The sequence below is a fragment of the Balaenoptera physalus genome (genome assembly GCF_965194825.1).
Source record: "Balaenoptera physalus genome assembly, chromosome: 2".
Taxonomy (NCBI): Eukaryota; Metazoa; Chordata; class Mammalia; order Artiodactyla; family Balaenopteridae; genus Balaenoptera; species Balaenoptera physalus.
The window spans coordinates 140,476,951-140,495,983 of NC_138883.1; the positions used below are offsets into that span (position 1 = coordinate 140,476,951).

General features: G+C 41.1%; 1 protein-coding gene across 3 annotated transcripts in view; it reads right to left on the bottom strand.

The window, feature by feature from the left end:
- Positions 1-6,240: 6,240 nt before the first annotated feature.
- The window catches only part of NTRK3 (neurotrophic receptor tyrosine kinase 3), a 391,080-nt gene continuing 378,287 nt past the window's right edge, over positions 6,241-19,033 (bottom strand). For all 3 annotated transcript variants that reach the window (XM_082450914.1, XM_082450913.1, XM_082450917.1), the window contains one exon: positions 6,241-12,339. The gene's annotated coding sequence lies outside the window, so the exon portion shown is untranslated. The remainder of the gene's footprint in view (positions 12,340-19,033) is intronic.

Genomic DNA, 19,033 nt, shown 5'->3' on the forward strand with positions numbered 1-19,033 from the left:
TTTATAAGTAAATACATATGTATATGTTCAACTAATAGGAGTGCACAATGAAAGAAAATTAATAAACTCCTGTTCTAGGTGATTCCAAAGGGTCAATATATATGCAAAATAGGAAAATAAATGAAAAATAAAAGATAGCTACTTCAAGATACTGTCTGCTTTCATTTGTTTTCACACATATGGCCCATAAAGACTAAACATTCTCTTATAGCAGAAATAAAGAACAGGTAGATATTAATCCACTTTAAAAAGTGCTCCTAGCCCAATGGTACCAATGGGTCCTGCGACCTGTAACGGGAGAGTAATACAGGAGTAAAGCAGAAATTGTTGCAAAATACCTGATATGCAGGGATTTTCTTTTTCTTTTTCTTTTATTTTTTCTAACCAGCTCCTTCGATTCTATGCCTCTGCGAAGGATCTCACTTTACTGTGAAGCCAATCTCAGGATTTATGGGCGTGGGTGTGTACAAACCCACATACAGCATCGGTAGGAGAGGAAGATGACCTTAGGGGAGACATGCTTCTGGTCCATGGATTAATACACACCCTCACGCCTGGCTTTGCTGGCCCAGAATGTCCCAGCAATTGTAGAGCAAGGCTCCATGTGAACCCCAGCCTTGGCTGTGGGCATGAGCTGCTCACGGGCTGCCTCCTTCCCTCAGCCTCAGTGCTCACTGAGATCACATTAAGACCTGGAAGCCTCTCATGGGGGAGAGAAGAATACACTTTTCTTATTGTACAGTCCATTTCATTCCCAGCTGCAGGATTAAATTTATTCCTTTCTGAAGTGTTGTCTGTGCGTATAAATCATTTAAGCTTATATGTTTTCGTTGCTGTGGCAACTGTGTGGCTAATTGAATTCCAAAATGTCTTTCTCGATTTCAAAGCCATGAGAAAGAGCCAGAGGACTTCACGGTGAGAGTCAGAACAGAGGTAGAAGAGGTGGTGGAAGTGAAATGAAAATGACACATTCTCCATCTGTCTCCTGAGGTCCCAGAAAAATGCCACTCAGATGTGCCAAGCAAAGGTGCAGGAGACCTCCTCTGAAGCGAATGGTTAATGAACAGTTATCGGGGCTTCTCTGCAGAAGCACCTGCATCTTCTGACTCCAAAGCATCAGGGTCTCCCTCTTCTCATTCTCTCTGGCCTGTTTGCTCTGCCAAGGACAGGGACTGAATCTTTTCTATTGAGGTTTAGTAGCTGTTAGTAAACACCTGTCTGATAAAAGCTTCTTGATGGATGGTTGGATGGGTAGATGGATGGATGGTTGGTTGGATAGATGGATGGATGGATGGATGGATGGATGGATGGATGGATGGATAATTGGATGGATGGACGGATAGGAAAAGAATTACCAGAGGCAATTTGAAAGGAAGCTGGCATCTTTTAAGGGACTATCCAATGCTAGGCACTGTGCTGGCATATGTCCATTACAAACTCAAAACAACCTTTGTAAAAGCAAGCGTGATTGCTCCTTTCACAGATAAGGAAACTTCAGACTTAAGTTTAAGGAACTTGTCTAGGGACCCTCTGGTTAAGTGGCAGATGTAAGATGTACCCAGGTCTCTAAAACTCCAAAGCCCTTACATATTCTACACTTTCAACTATATTCTACTAGCTCCCCCAAGCAGAAGAAATGGACCATATCCTCCTGTGCCTCCTCCCACCTATATTAGCCCCACTCCTCCTTCTCCCTTTATCTCTCTTTCTCTCACATTCTTTTGCTTTCTTTTCCTTCCTTCCTTCTTTCCTTCCTTTCTTTCTTTTCCTTTCTCCCTTCTTCCTTCCATCTTTCTCTCTCTTGATTCTGTACTTTCTTAAACAACTTTATTCTTATTTGTCAATATGATATGTGCACACTATAAACATTTAAATAATATAGAAATAAATTAAAGGATGTAAAAAATTTCACTGAATACCTCACCACCTACAAATAACACTCCAACTAGATAAGCATTATTGTAAGCCATCATCTATACATATTCAGTAAGTAAATAACATTTTTAATACACTCTAGTATACTTTCTATCTTAGATAAAATTATTGAATTGAGTAATAGTTAAGCTTTCCCCATTAGTGTTTACTCATCATAAGAAACAATAATTACTAAAAACTTAATCTATGGTTGATACACAAATATGAAAAACATTAAAATGTTGGAGTCATTCTTAAATTGCCTGTTTCATTTTCTATCATATTGACTAATATCCCACTAGGAGAAATGGAGAAATACTTGCAATGGTTTCCACCACCTTTTGTTACTTTACATTATGTTTTATATTGCCAAGTATATATATATATATATATATATGTGTGTGTGTGTGTGTGTGTGTGTATATATATATACACATATATATATACACATACATATATATGTGTATATATGTATATATATATACACTTGGCAATGTCTTACAATATACTGCAATATTTGCAATATGTAAATATATTGCATTTTTACTAGGTGTTTCCTAACATGGGCAGTTATGTTCAGACCTTCTATTTATTCTGATCTAGACTGGGTGAGTTCTCTTTGACACTCCTCCCACTTGAACAGAAGCCTTTATCCACCAGCAGGAGTTTGAGAGTTGAGTAATGTGTGTCATCAGTTTTCTGTAGCTGGAGAAAATCCAGAGAGGAAAGAGGTACTGCCCAGCAGGGAACTAGTTTTGAAGGACTCAGTGGGGTGCAAACGTACTTTGACAGAATATCTGGCTGGTAGCCCAGCCATAGCTGGACACCCGGGAGGTGTGGTTGGATCTCTCCCCAGACAGAGTGGAGCCCTGAGCCCTGGGGAGCTCTAATCGACTTTCCTGCCTCTGTTGAGATGTTCACAAGTAACCAGGGGCTTCTACACACAAGGCTTTGCCCTTGACTTTCCAACACTTGCTCAGCCACTTATCTGCAAATATCAGCTTTTTTTTTTTTTTTTCAACTCACATTTTCTCCAGCATCACTTCTAGGGGCTGAGGGAGGAAGAGGAACCAAACCAAGTCCACCAGAGTGTTTATATTTACAGCCAGTACTTTTTGAAGTTTATGTCGTGAGGCTACGCCCCAGTCCTTATCTGTTTCCTACTTAGTAAATTGTTTTCAGGTTCTTTCTCTGATCCTTTTTAATTATTGGGAGGGAGACATTCTGTTCCTGTGCTTAACTCCACCATCTTTACAAAAAAACTCCTTCTTAGATTATTATTCCTTTAAGCGGCATAATGGCATTGAGTTTAGTAGGTCTGCAGACCTTGGTGTGAAACCCAACTCTATCCTTTAAGACAGTAATTCTCAACCAGGGCCAATTTTGTCCCCACGACGGACATTTGACAATATCTGGGAATTTTGATTATCATGACTGGGGTTTTCTGCTGGCATCTAGGTCAAGGATACTGCTGAACACCCTTCCTGGTACAATCTGGCTCCAGCTCACATACTCACGGGAAAGCCACCCACAACAAAGAATTACCTGGCCCAAAGTGTCAACAGCGTAGACATTGAAAAACCCTGCTGAGTACATTTGAACAATTTTTTTAACCTCCCTAAACTTTATTAACTTTGTCTTTAAAATGAGCATAATAATACCTGTCTAAGACATCATTAGGTGGCAGATTTTAATATCACCATAATAATATAATGATAATACTTTTCATTACTATCATCGGCATTATTAGTAGTAGTAAAATTGCCATTTTTTAAACAGCTGTAAAAATGCAAACAATTACCTAACCTATTCTGACCTTTAATTATTGCAGACAGAGTTGAATTCACTTTGGGGGTGACATTGTCTTTCACTAACTCCTACTGTTTCAACTGTTATTTTTATTTGATTGTTTGGTTGTTGTTGTTTTAACTTGTACTGTTGATCTTATTTTTTTCTTTTTAAAAAATTATCAGCCTTTTATGGGAAAAGCAGCTTCCTCTTGCTTTTTTTTTTTTTTTAAATTGCAAGGTGTGTTTTGCTTGCCTCTTTTTATGTAAATGCCTCATATTACACACATCCTCTATACTCACTCAGCTATATCTATAGAGCAGTAGACAGCCCATGGAGGTTAAAGATAGAATTATTTTTAGAAAGCACCCTGTTCTTGTCTTTTACAGGTAGGAAAACTGAGTCTCAGTTCATGGAGACTCTGGTATCCAGATAAAAGTGTCAGAGAAGAACACCTTCTAACACCACGGCCAGAGAATTGACCTAGGCATTGGATCAGAGGAGCCCTAGTAATAATTCTGACTTTGATACTGTGAAACGAAAGTCAGAATGTTTTGCCTTGTCTTATTGGTAGAAAGTAGCCATGGTTTAAATACGCCCAATGTTGGTTGTCTGTTGTATATTCAGGTTATTAATACAGAACATCACCTTGCCATGCTCCTATCTTAAGACCTGTAAAGTAGATGGTGTAAGATACCTGCACAGGAATAAGATGGTCTAACACTGAGGCAGCCATACTTTCCAGATTTTTCTTGCTTGTTCTCAAGGTCTCAAAGCAATATAAAGACGGCTTAGGGCTTGGAAAGATCTTCTACCCCTGGCCCATAAAGATTACAGATGGGAGGGGAGTGGTGACTCTGGCCTTGGACTCCAACCAGCTCAGAAATGCTGGCCCAGAGGAGCTTCTGGAAAACTGCAATGTATACTCCATCATGTGCAGGTGTATACGTGTCTACAAGTTCTTGTGAGTTTATAAAAGTAGCAGAACACTATAGAACTAGCATGACCTTCAGAATCAGATGAACCTATGTTCAAATTCCACCTCTGTCATTTACCAGCTGGGTGGCATTAGGCAAGTCAGCCTCTCTGAGACTCAGTTTTCTTATTTGGAAAATGGGAATAATAAGGTCCAGCTAAGCAACAAACAGATGAACCTTAAATGATAGCTTCTGCCCTTCCCTTGTCCCTCTCTATCACTCAGTTTTTGACAGCAGGGCCAATTTTTACTTTCATAAAATATATTCTAGTTTTGAAGCTCTGGGAGTTGTTATTATTCCTGGATCCATTAGTGGCTGCCAGTAACCTTCTTGTTGTGTAACAGTCAGAAACAAATAGTCATGACCAAGCTGGGGAAGCTGAGGAGAGATGGACTGAATTTGGATAATACTTGGAAAAGTGTCTAACTCCTGGGGTTTTCTTTTATTGTTTGATTTAATGGATCTCAAAAGGGCTTGGCCTTGGGAGGCACAAATCAATAATGTAATTCCATGCTGTCAGGGGCTTTCCTGTCTACCTCAATAGAGAGAAAGCCTCCCAAAGTGCATCTAAGGCCAGTCAGAGAGGCATTTAGTTCTTAGAGGAGGGGAATATGGAGACCACTCTCAAGCAGATGATGAAACTGATGATGATGATGATGATGATGGTGATGATGGTGATGGTTATGATAGTGATGGTGAGGATGACAATGATAATAATGATGGTGATGGTGATAATAGTGGTGGTGGTGATGACAATGGTAATAATGATGATGATGGTGATGATGATTATGATAATGATCCTACCATTTATGTAAGGCTTATTAAGTGCAAGACCAAGTACCAAGCACTTTGTGCATGTCCTCATATTACTCCATCCTATAAGAACAGATCATAGTATGACTATGTGTCTTTTACATATGAGAAAACTGAGGCCCAAAGAAGTTAAATGACTTGGCCATGGTCCCCAGTTGATTAATGGGTGAAAAAAACTTTGGGAGAGTGAGACGTATTTTTCCTTCCTCGCTGTTTGGGGGACAAACATCACAGGTGGTATCAAACAGAAACAAAATTTGCTGAGCAGTTAGTCAGACAAAAGCTTGAATTTTGCCCTTGCCTAATACTTGTTTGTGTCATTTGACAAGAAAATTAATCTTTCTGAGACTCAGCCTCTCCAAGCCTCAGTTTCCTTATCTAGAAATATGAAGATAAAAATACATAATTCATAGGGGATAGTTATGATGGCTCAGTGAAGGTTTAACGAGATGCCTATCTGGTGCATATTATGGGCTTAACGAAAGTTAGCTTCCTTCTAGGGACCCAGGTGAGGGACCAGAACAGGGAAAGCTCAGGGTTGGAGCCCATATCAGCTCTGCTGAAGCTGGACTACAGGATTTGGGCAGCCAGGGCTGACTGAGAGTAAAACTGAGGGAAGTTCCAGCTGTGAGTATAACACTGCAGGGACCAAAAAGCAAGAAAAAACATGGTAGAAACTGGCCTCATTTCTCTGGAAGAAAAAAATGTAAAGGTCTTATGAAAGAGATGCAGCCTTGTTTTTTTAAAAAAAAAAAAACATTTTTCTCAAGGAAATTTGCTGATCCATTCTTTCTGGATGGAAAACCCTACATTTCTAGAAGGAGAATAAACACTATTATAACTCTCCCTGGGTCTTTTAGCCAAACTTTGAAGCCTCCTGATTTAGTATGGGAGTCTTCTTGGATATTTCAGAATGACTTCTCACCCCTACTCCTCTGATTATGCTTGAATGATGGGAACTTAAACATGGGGAAAGCATCAACTCAAGGTGAGAGAGTCCAACTCTCTTCTCTCTGCATGAACCAAAGCCCCATCCAAAGGTTGGAGATTAGTGGTCATTTGGTTCTACCTGTGGACTAGAAAAGAGGAAAAAGGAAAAGACACAGTAGCCATAATCCAGACAAGATCCGGATTATCCTACCCTACCAGATTACTTTCAAGTGGTCAAACGCCACTTTGACTCTGAGTTACTCTCTGTCATTTATTTCCACTTGTTTTGAATCACAAGAGACTTCTGTCATAGGTGACCGTATCTCTAACACATACTCAGGTATCTGTCACAAGGTACAAGAGGTAACAGTAATGTCCTCTCACCTTAGGGTGTCAGGGTCCTAGCCTCACACCGACAGAACGAGGGGCTCAGAGCCTACCTCATCCCCCCAAAGGACAGAGTCCCTGATGAGTAGACCATCAATAAATACCAGAGCAGATGTCATGAAATTCCAATCAGAAGAATTTATAATGTGAATTCAGATATTATATAGTGAAAAATAGATAAACAGAAATTGTCGGTCAAACTCCTGGCAGCTGGGGCCGGCATCAGAGGCAGTAAATAAACTAGCTCCATAAATCACGTTTATGATCAGCCCCATTGCGCATAACTCTACCAGTGGGGCTTTCCATTAAGTAGCAGGAGGCAGTGGCTTGTTGCGTCTCATAGAGATGGAAATGAGCAGAGGCAGTGTGTCCCTGGAACAGCGACCCAAGGGTGTCAGACTATGATTGAGACATTACCCTGCTTTCTAGGTCAATGTTTGCATAAGGGCTTGGGAGAAGGGTTCTGGCTTTCCACCTGGAGTAATATCCAGGAGAAGGTCAAGGCGTCCACGGAATTCTGGTTTGGTAGATCTCAAAGCCCTAGACCTTTCCATCCACAACACAAGGGCAAAAGGAGTGAGAAGTTGTCTCTATACTAAGAGAAGCTGGGGAAGTCTCTTTATCAAAAACTCTTCTGTTACTCATCATCCAAGTCATAACTGAAATCCTGTCCTCCGTTGCGCTCTCTCTGAATCTTCTTATAGGCTTGATATTAGCAACACAGACGATCTTCTATTCACTGTGGGATCCAGAGTGTGGGATAAAGAGGGGTATGGTCTGGGGAGAGGGTTTTAAATCTCCTTTACATCTTCAGGCTTTGGCACATTACAGTACCTCTAATAGAAGACTGCTCCTAAATTTATTACATCAATAAATGAATGAAAGTCTATCCTGAATGTGATATATTCTAAACTGCTTTTTCCCCGTTGTTTTTGTTTGTTTGTTTGCTCTTTGGCTTACAACCCTCCATTGTGGTCTTGGACAGCAGCTTCAATCCATGTGATAGGAAGGATAAGATGGTGATTAAGACCATGTGTACTAAACCCAACTGCTGGTTTCAAACCCTACCTCTGCCTCAAGTAACTGGGAAGCCTTGGACAAGTTATCTAAACCTCTGAGGCTTGATTAGCACACCTATACAATAGAAATATTAATATATGTTCTCGTTAAAAGAATTAACTCATTCAGGGCTCTTGCAGACAGCTTGCTGGGCAAATAGTGACATATGGCTTAAATATGAATGCCCATAACCATGTCTTGGCACTTCTCTCTTCCACGGCCTCTCTCCCTTATAGTTGAGCATTTGTCTGCTAAGCCTACTTGAGCTACTACTTAAGAATGTTTTCAAAAGTCTGAGGACAAAGGACTATGATTAAGACACTCATAGAGATTGGCTGATTTAATACAAGTACTGTGCTTTCCTCTAAGGCATGGGTGTCTGGCCATGATCTGCAGTCAGAAGATGGCCTTATCCAGTGACTCTCCCACGCTATACCATCTAGATTTCCCTAATAAGACCCAGACTCCCAGAGAATTTTCCAAAGAAGCTGCTCTTCCCTACTTAACTGCTTTAAAGCCATTCCCTGGCCCTTGCAGCTCATCAGCAAGTGGCAAGCAGGGCAGTAATTAGACCCTCTGCTGAGCCCTACACTGATGATTTGAATAATTGAGAACATTGCAAACCTTGGTAATGGGGGGAAAAGAGAGGCTAAAATAGAACATCTCCCTAGTTAATAGCTAAGTAACATTGAGCAACCCAACAGGAGCAAGGAATAGAGCATGGCTCAGGGCAAGGTGCCCCTCCATGCCCTGAAACATTAGAGGAATGGGTTCTGAGAAGCTCAAGTAGAATTCCTGGGAGCTCCCTCATATATATGTTCATGATCCATGCCAAAAAATTACCCCCTCACCTAGGACATCAGGTCTGATAAATCTACCTTGTGTCTAATGAGTACCTTCCTGGCATGTCTGTGGTCGATGCCATGATAGGCAGTCTCCAGGTTCAGGTTCAGGGATGGCCAGCTGCTATTTCTGAAGTTTCCCTGTTAGACCACTGCTTCTTTGTGTCACCACTGGGGTGATGATTTTTTAGGAGCATGTTGTCTTTATAAGACAATAGTATTGACCTGCCCTCAGGCATTGGAAGATGCTATCAATAGTTTGTCTCAGTTTTTGTTTACCTTAGAACCCTGGTTTCAGGCAAGTAGTTGAATGAGATTATTAATCAAGGATCTTCCAGACCTAGAAGTCTGTAACCTTATCCAGTCCTTGAAATGTCATTTCAAAATAAATGCCAAATAATGGGTCACAAGGATGTGAGGACGTTCTGAAGTGCAAGTGCAAGACCCCAGGGCCTCCCTGGACTTTGTGTGGAGTAGGAAGGAGTAGTCCCCTGCAGAAGGATGAGGTTGGGGGTTTCATGTATGTGGCGTGGGACCCGCTGTCTCTCACTGCATTTCCATCATTTGCCATCACTGGACTGGGCAATAAATAGGCCAAGCCACCAGGCCTGGACTTCAGAGAGCATTTAAAAATCCTACTTTGAGAAACATTACTTTTGCCTTCAGGCAGCCCAGGAAGACACTAACGTAAAGGCAGCCACATGCTGGGGAAGAGAGAGATTTACTCATAACTTCCATGTTGTCAGGTGGTTCAGAATTCTGGATCCTGAGAATTTTTACATATGAGGCTCATGAGGCATAGTGGTAGCGCTTTGAATTCAGTACAAATGATCTGGGCCTTGGAGAATGAGAAATCCAGTTCAACGCAACAAATGTCTATTAAGTACGTACTATATACATATCACTGCACAGAGAACATTAGCCCTTGTCTGGAAAGACTTAATGCACGTTCCACTTACTCATCAAAAAGAGTTTATACACTGAGGACTTTTGTCCCATGCCTGCAAGGGGCCTAATTATGAACTTGTAATTTTTTTTTAAACTCTAATGACATTTTAGTTTATATATATATATTTTTTATTTTTGGTTGTTCTGCGTGGCATGCTGGATCTTAGTTCCCCGACCAGAGATTGAACCCGTGCCCCCTGTAGTGGAAGTGCTGGAGTCTTAGCCACTGGACTGCCAGGGAAGTCCCATGAACTTGTAGTTTTATGTGGCCAGGAGGCAAGGGCCAGGTGAAAAATGTAATTTATTACAAGGGACAATTGAAGAACAAAAGTCTTTTGCCCTTTAGGTACGCTAACTTCCTTCACTGGGATAGAACCTTCAAAAAGCCTATTTGGGTTTCTTCCCACTCAGAGCTTTACGAATTACACATTTTTTTTTTTAAGGTGGTGTGAACAGGTATTCTAGTGATAACAACGTGTTTGATATATGGAGATGAGGAAGATATATTTCCATTGCTGTCTGAAACCCAAACATGGTGTTGTAACTTGATCCTTAGCTACAGGCTTTGAAGGGAGATGCACTTAGAGAAAGGAGACAAGCTTACCACGTGGTACAGACAAGCCGCTGGTCTAGAAAGGGCTGGGGCACACACACCTGGAGCTCTTGATTTTCCTGAATGAAATTTCTCTTTTAATACTGTGTGATATTGCATGGTAATGTCTAAACCCTTATACCAGTGGTTCTCAACCAGGGCAATTTTGCACCCTCCCCTTCCCCAGGGGACATTTGGCTATGTTTGGAGACATTTCTGGTAGACACACCTGGGAGGGGGACAGAGGAGGAGTACTACTGCTCTGATGAAAATGCTGGTAAACATCAGAAAATGCACATGACAAACCCCACAGCCAAGAATTCTCTGGTCCAAAATGTCGATAGGGATGAGGCAGGGAGCCCTGCCTTAAAGCTTCCTACACCTCTGGTGAACCCCCATGAGTGACATTACAGCCTATGCCTCCCTGTCTCTCCCCCACAATCCACTGATGTTTTTGAAATAAATTAATGGAAATAAGTCTTCCTCATTAAAGGAATCACATTATATATTGTAAAGAAGAAAAAAGGGGAGAAAGGGAAATTGGGAAGGAGAGAGAGAGAGAGAGAGAGGGAGGGAGGGAAGGAGAGAGAAAGAGAGACTAGAAACGAGATTTAATGTAATTATGCCAAAGAATCGTAAAATCTTTAGGGTAAAAAAAAATCCAAGGGAATATATTTTATCCCATCTTAGGAACTAAAATTATTGTAACTAGGAAGTTGAGTAACAACATATGTGGAATGACAGGACATCATGACATAGAGCTGGAAGTCGTCAATCCTTTCCTTGTGCCCTGCCTCAAATTATAAATATATGTATGTCCTTCTTGAAACATTCATCTCAACCCAATATCCAACTCAGGGTCTACCTTAAGCATTGTGCAAGCTATTTGACCTTCAGCAAAACAGGGTCCCAGCTCTCAAGATGATACTGAATCCCACAATCTTTGCACACATTTGGACTTTCCCCAACTTCAACCTACCTTTAAATTCAACACACTTCCCTACTGAATATGAATCCAAATAAAACAAGGACATTGATGTTTTATACTTTATTTGAGAAGATACCCTACATAAACTATGTCAGGAGGATACAGGTCTACACACGATTTCATCAATCAATAAATGGAGTTGTTAACATAACACAGAAGATATGATAGCATGAGGAAGACAGAAGTATGACCAAGGAGTATTTACAACTCTCACATATGCTATATTTATATTGGAGATGGATATATACATATATACATGTACATGTGCATATACATACATATGTCCATACATACACACACATATATACATATATATGTATAAAATGTTTTTAAGCAAAAACCAAGAAAAGAATTTGTCTTCTTGGAGTAATTAACCATTTGAAAGTGAAGAATGGTTGGTTTTCATTAGTGTCATGGTGTTAAACCTCCGTCCCCACATTGAACTCCAACACTGATAGATTCCAATGAAGACACGTTTGCCTTGGGATGGAAGCGTGAGGGTGAAGAACGGGGTGATGGGTACAGGGCCAAGAGTGAAGGACATGCACAATGGGAGAATGACCTTTGGTGATACCATTAAATCATCCTTTTGTATTAAACATAAATTATTAATACAATTTAAAAAAATAATTTTCTGTTTTCTTTTGAGGTTGGGGAGGAAGGAAGGGTGGGCTGGGGAATAGAGAAAGGGAGGGCACTTGCCTTTTCAACACATCCCTTAATATTAACTGAGAATACATCCCCCTACCCTGGGGCCATCTTACCAAATTTAGAATCTGTTTTTGTGGATTTTTTTTTTTTTTTGCATAAAACACACCTTTACACAAGAATTTTACTTAGATGATAAGCCTCTCCTCCAAAGGCAAATACAATCATCACTTTAACTAAACTGACTCTCCAAGACTTGCCAGGATGCAAATAAACTTAGCATGGCCAATGGATGTATTTGTTAGAAAGGAAAAGAATGGAAGAAATAGTACCTCAACGAAGGGGCTCTATGAGTAAAACCCAGTTTTACTAAAACCTCAGCCACCCATTTTAAGTCAACGACTTTGGGATCCAAATGATGAGAAGCAAGAATGATCAGCAATTTCCAGTAGCCTGGGAAAAAAAAGAAACAAGCATTGTGGAGGAATATTTTTAAGTCATAAAATAGACCTGAGGAACAATCAATTGAGATTAAAATAAATGATGTAAAATCCAGTTGAGCACACCTCAACTCGGCTGCTGCCAAGGTCTCCACCAATGAATGGTGAGTTGGCAATATTATATCCTTCATTAAACTTTTCCCAAGCCACGCTACATAGTTTCTTTTCTAAACTCTGTAAGATTAACTTGGCCTCAGAACAAGTGCCTAGATGGATCATATGTCCACACGCCATAGACACCATCGTTCAGCAGTTGCCATAATCCATCGAACACTTCAGATGGCTACTATCTTTACACAGACATTGGGAAACACACACAAACCCATGGAATCAGACAAGATATAATCACTTTACATATATTTAATACAGAAAGCTTAGAGAGGGGGTGGAAATCAGTTACAAGAGCACCTAAACTTCATTTGCAAAATTCCTTCAACTAGTGCACTGAAGTAGGTACCAGCTGATTTTCCAGATATTGAAAGTTTGCTGCCCAACCTCAGCCTAAAGATAAAGGGACATGTAATGTCCAGTAGGAAACAAATCAGTGTACATCATTTACACACAATAAATCCTTCATTTCCCTTGAAATAAGATATGTAAAGTAGCACTTAGTTTAATACAAGTTTTGTTCTGCTTTAGACCTAGCTGTAAAAAGCCATTCATGCAAAAAATTACCTCCAGTTTTAGCTGGATATTTAAAGGACACTTCTACTGAAAACAAGTCCCTTTCACATAGGGAAGGGGAGCAAATCCCACTCTGGACAGCCAGTGTCGGCTGAGAGTGGAAAATACAAGACTTTGGTGTTTGTAGGGCATTTGCCTTAAGAACCCAGAAGTAGCACTGAGCTCGCCTCTAAGGAGGCAGAGGGCTAGAAGTGCCCTTGGAAATTTTAGGAATTTTGCAGAAAAAGTACTGAGAACCTCTATAGGATTTTTTTTCTCTGGCCTGTTCTCTCCTGAGGCTGCCCTGGGCATCACCTCCACTTGTAAAGATGACTACTTCCGTATCTCCATCTCAGACCACCTTCCCCCCCCGACCAGTGGGTCATTTGTTTCCTACCAGTCAATCTACAACTCCTTCCTCTCTGTTTTAAGGGAAAAGAATTTGTTTTATTAAACTCTATTACAGCGGTTGGTCATTCATGTGCATATTCTTTCTAAACTAGGGTTGCTCTTTGATTTCAATATAAAACAAAGCTCCTCTATTCTAAAGGACTCCAATAGAGAATTTTTGACCCTGCTCTCCCACCATCCTCACATAAATAATCAAGAGAAACTCTTGCCATGGCCTTTTTTGCATGGCAAGTGTGAGCACTGGAATGAGATGCCCTCAGGAAGACAAGGAATGCAGGGAAAGGATGGATTTTTTTCCTCAGACCCATTCCAAGTTTCAAAATCACAGCTCCATTGAACTCGCTGCTCTGAGGTCTGGCTCTGGTCTGGTTCTACCACCTCATTTATCCTTAGAAAAAATCCTTTATAGTTTTACACTACCAAGTGTTATGAATTATGCTAAGCAACACTGAAGAGAGGGGGAGAAAGTGGAGGAGAGAGTATGGTGGAGTGTTCAAAGCCTTGGACTGGATCGTTCAGAGGCAAGCAAAGTGGAATTTATCTAACATCTGTGAAATAGAAGACAGTATTTAAGGTGAAATCCTCAGTGACTCTCTTGCTTTCCCAGTACAGTGTCCATCCTGACATGAGTGAGGTGAATGCTGCCAATTAGTTAAGAGAAAGCAATGTTGTCTCTAAAGTGACATCTATGTATGATTGTGCTATATGACAACTGTCCCATCACAAAGCAAAGAGACAGAATGTGCTTCTGCTATGCATTTTCTCAGTGCAACCCTTCAGTCTAGCCTGACCGAGGCCTTAAGGAGCCATTTGCATTTTTACTATGATTGTTTAAGGCTAAGTTAGCTGCTGAACAGCATTCAGGATTGAAGGGTGGCTCCTGGCATTCAAAGCTGTGTGCCACCCTGAGTCTTCACAATGCTAACAACAGCATCACTGGGCCCTTTTCTGTCCCCAAAGCTCATAGCTTCTGCTCAACTCCTGTGAAATATTGCCTCCAAATGCACATGGAGTAAAACATAGACTTGTACTTCGTGGGAGATGTGCAGAAAATTTTTTTTCAAAGTGATTGCCAATAAGCTATCCTCCACTTGGGAGTTTACAAGTCAATGGCGCCTTGCGAAGACATTGCAGTGGGTCCCTGTGCCAAAGTGTGTCCTCCGCTGATGTCTAAGTGTCTTTCTTTCCACAGCTTTGAGCCAAAAGACCTGGGCACGTTAGTCCAACACCCATTATTTGTTAGCAGATTGAGAACGTGACACAAACAGGCTTGGAAATAAATAAAAGGTGTAGGCACCTGAACTTAAGAATAAAGTCTTCCAGCTTGAGGTCCCAAAGGATGGAAGTAAAAGAAAAACCCCACCCCTTCTTGACTGGCAGGTCAATCAGGACAGCAGTCATTGGTTCAATTGAGGGAGGTGTTTGCTGTCCCTGGTGCTGAAAACAGATGCCCCAAGATCACTGACAGATGGGAGAAGTGAGAAACTCTGCCTATCAAACTGAAAACTCTTTCAACAGAGGCTGACTTTGGGTGACAGTACTCAAAACATGTTTTAAAAGCCTCTTTTCTTATGCCATTCCAAATGAAAGCAGCTCTAAAGTGACCCTAGTTTTCTTAGCCAGTTAATTCATTGTTAGACATAATACCAATGGACAGAGTTAATTCATTGTCATAATACCAATGGGGTAGCTCATCCAAACCGCCTCCCCATTCAGGCCCTATTGGCATATTCTCTCATATGAGTCAAGGACCCCAAACTCTTAGAAAAGAAGCCTATAAGTGGATGCAGCATTGGGGTCTACAGAAAGTGCTTACCTATTGCTTCCTTTTCCTGATACCTTTGCAGACATAGGATTGATTTGGCTTGCTAGGACTACATGTTTCTGAAAGAAGTATTTGGGTAAAAATTTACCATATACTGAAACATGGGCCTCTGAATTCCTCTCCACCCCTAATTTCATTGTCACATTCTGAGAAACCGAGCAGAACTTTTACTATGCTCAAGAGAAAATCTAAACTTGTGAACAACTACTTCCTAATGTTCCCAGCTCCCCTCCCAGCCAACACACACACACACAGACACACACACACACACATACATACACGAAATCTCAGAAAGTAAAACCTACTTGAGAAAGAACATGATTCTTCCCTTAACAGTACACAAATCTTTGCCAGAGAGAGCAGGACTGCTGTTTTCTCTCAAATTCAAACAGAGAATTTCTTGTCCCAACTTGCTTTCTTTTCATTTTATTTTGACATACCCTTGAACTCACCTGCCTTGGCCCACATACATGACCAGAGTCCTTGATTCTGTAGGGTAACAAAAGATTAACATGGGTCGTTCTGGGTTGCTTCCAACTGCTATGGGCTTGGGGGAGCCTTTGTTATAGACATGAACTATAATCAATCTTTTCCAGCCTTGGAAAGGAAATAGCCCAATGGCCTCAAGAAAGGCTAAATTCTCAGAGACAGGGAAGACAAAAAGCATGAAAACAAGTTCTTGTTGCTCCTGTTAATATATTAAATCAAATTTTCCATATCCGGTGAGTTATTTCTCACATGATACCTCTGAAATCCTTAAATAATCAAGTCTTGTCACTAAGAAGTTACATAGGGAAATGCCTTGTTCAAGGCAGGCCTTAAACAGTGCTGTGAGGGCGGTCATCTCTTGGGATTATCAGAATGAATTATGGAACATCACCCTGAACCAGCTTGCCTTCTCCAATCTCACATCATAATTTAAACTCCTAGTCATAACCCAGTTCGGACTCTCATTTCAAAGAAAGCTAGAATGCTTTCTGTCTGCTGGACAGCTGCAGGGGAAAAATCACTGGGACAGAGTTTCAGAGCAAAAGTGTTGCTTTTCTATCTAAGACAAACAAAAATTGAGCCCCAGGTAAAAAGAGAAAAGGCAAGCTGAGATAGTCTGAACTTGAGCAAAAGATTTGTGAATTTCTTAGGATTTCAGTTACTCAGTGCTATTCTGATTTCTCTCTGGAGTAAGAAATTAAAAAAAAAAAAAAAAGGAAGCATGCACAGCATTTAGTCAGTTGCATCACACCTGATCATTTCTTGGAGATCTAAAGGAAATTACATTTGAAAGATTCAACATACCAACTAGTCACCATTGCAAATAGTGGTTGGTGTCACAAACACCTGGGATTTTTTTAAGGGGCTGTAAATGACATCACTGTTGTAACCTTGGCAATCTGGCCTCAGGAAGTACTGTGAGGGGTTTCATTTCCAATCAGATGTGTTTCTCAGTGGGAATCCCAATCACACTTATTTGTTAGTGCTCAAGGCTACTGGAAATGTGATTTGGCATTTGGTCTTCACTCCAGCGGTTATTTTTTTTTCCATCTTAAGTTTATTTCTCCATATACAAAATGCTGGCCCCGTAATGAACGTGATACTGATTCAGGATCATTATCGCATTGGGTGCTTTCCTTCAAGATTGGTTTCTCTAGCCAATTTATCAAGGAAGCTTCATAGAGTCCTACTTTAAAAAAAAAAAATTACATTTAAATCTACAGAACCTCATGAAAGCAACAATGGATAATACGGAGTTAAACACGGCAGGAGATGCCATTTTGCTACAAAATGTTCAGGATTCCAGGCCTGAAAACAAAATCTACCATCATTGCCTTTTCAGTGACAGAGCCAAATGGGTAAAACATCTTTCTGCTTTGATTTTTGTAAAGGCGTTCTCTGGCCCTCCGGGCTCGATGGCGATTCAAAGAGGAAAATGCTAATGACAAAAATCTAGAAACCAGACCGCAGGAGGGATTTAAGAAAGGTGCACCTCAAAACACGGCACAGCCCCAAAGCAGCTCACAGCTCAGCACCCAGGAAGACTGTTTGCAACACTCACTCCCCAGAGAGTGGGCGCTACTTCTTTGAGGGGCGCTGTGGAGCCCACAGAGCACTTGGACAGCTATGATCTCATTCGGTGCAGGCAGGGGGCTCCTAGCAGTTTTCGTTTGTAGATTAAGAGTCAGAAGCACAGAAGGGCTAGTGCTTTTTCCAAGATCACCCAGCAGGAAACAGGACCTGAGCTGTCCTCTGCCTGCTAGTCATATGTCTGCCCCTCCACTTCACTTCCAATCTGTCTCGCCGTTTTATCATAGACAGAATTTTAAATAGACCACCTGTCTTTCCTAAAGAAATGAACGTGAAAAAATTTAGAAATCTCATTGAAAATATTAAGAGGGACCAAGAAAAGAAACAATATTGAACTATCCTCAGAGTTACGAGGAAAAACATTGTATTTTTCAAAAATGGGGCTGTGTTTAAACGTAAAGAATTTGTTTTTAATGGTAAATGTGGATAGTTGATCATAGTTCATTGTTGTTTTTCAGAGCCATTTGAGGGACAGAGTGGAAGTATCTATTGATACATCATGTTTATTTGGATAGAGGATCTAGTCTCCCAGCTCCTGGGGTAATTTCTTCCACCTTATTGTTCCCTAAAAAGAGAGCATGTTACCAGATTCAATTCTGTTCTTAAGGTATAAGCCTTTCTGATGCCATTCCAGTAAAGATCTCATCTGATTGAAAAAGACTCTTTTAACCCCTTCAAGATTTGGATGCTGCTGCAATCTGTGTGTTAATATTATAGCCTTTCCACTAAATAAATGAACACTTTGCTGACATGTGGCACTCTTATTCCTTAAGGACATAGTACACCCACGCTGATAGGAGTGTAGGGAAAAAAAAAGAAAGGAAGAAAACCATCATTTACCATTTATCAGTATATGTAACAGCCAGAAAAAAAGCCAAAGAAATTTGAAGGAAAAGCTGTTTGTAGCAAGGCAAGCCTCTCTTAGCCAAGACAGAAAGAATGGAGAACCTCAAAAAGACGGAACAGGGCATTATCATAGGCTTGTTGTCCTAGAGTCTAGTGTGCAAAAGCAACTGAGGAGGTGATAATGAGAAGCTGATCACTTGGTCCAAGGAACTGGAAAGAGACTGATGGCTGAGAACACACCGTTTTCTCCTCTGGAAACTGGGCTAAACCACAAGCATGGCTGATGCTCAAACTAGGAAAGAGGGAGATGGGCCGGTAGGGCTTTCCCTGCCTTTGCAGAGACAAGAGTCCCGGACTTCAAGGGGGGATGTAAGGGATGGTGGATGGACGGTAAGAGTTCAGAGTTTCAAGAGCTTTCAGAGAAGAGCTGCAAGAGATGAACTGAACACAGGATGAAAGTGGGGCCGACTTCAGGGTGGGGACGTTTGCAAACTTGTTCTAGGTGAGACCTGGAGAAGATAGCCTTCACTCAGAACTGATCTGAACAACAGATGAAACATAGATTGCTCTGCCCCATCACTGCCATCAAAGAAGCCCCCAGGTCTGCAAGTTGCTACCAGCTGCCCACTGTAGACTAAGGACACTTGCACATTGGCCCAGAGAACTGAAGTGACTTGGGCACAGTCACTCAAGCGACACCCAGTGAAGCCAGCTGACTTCCTGCCCGGTGCTCTGTTCTTGTCCTCTGGGATGTTGAACTTTCCCAAGGAAAGTCTAACCCTTCCCCTTCATGTTCCCATTCTATTTGAATGTTTGTGTTTGA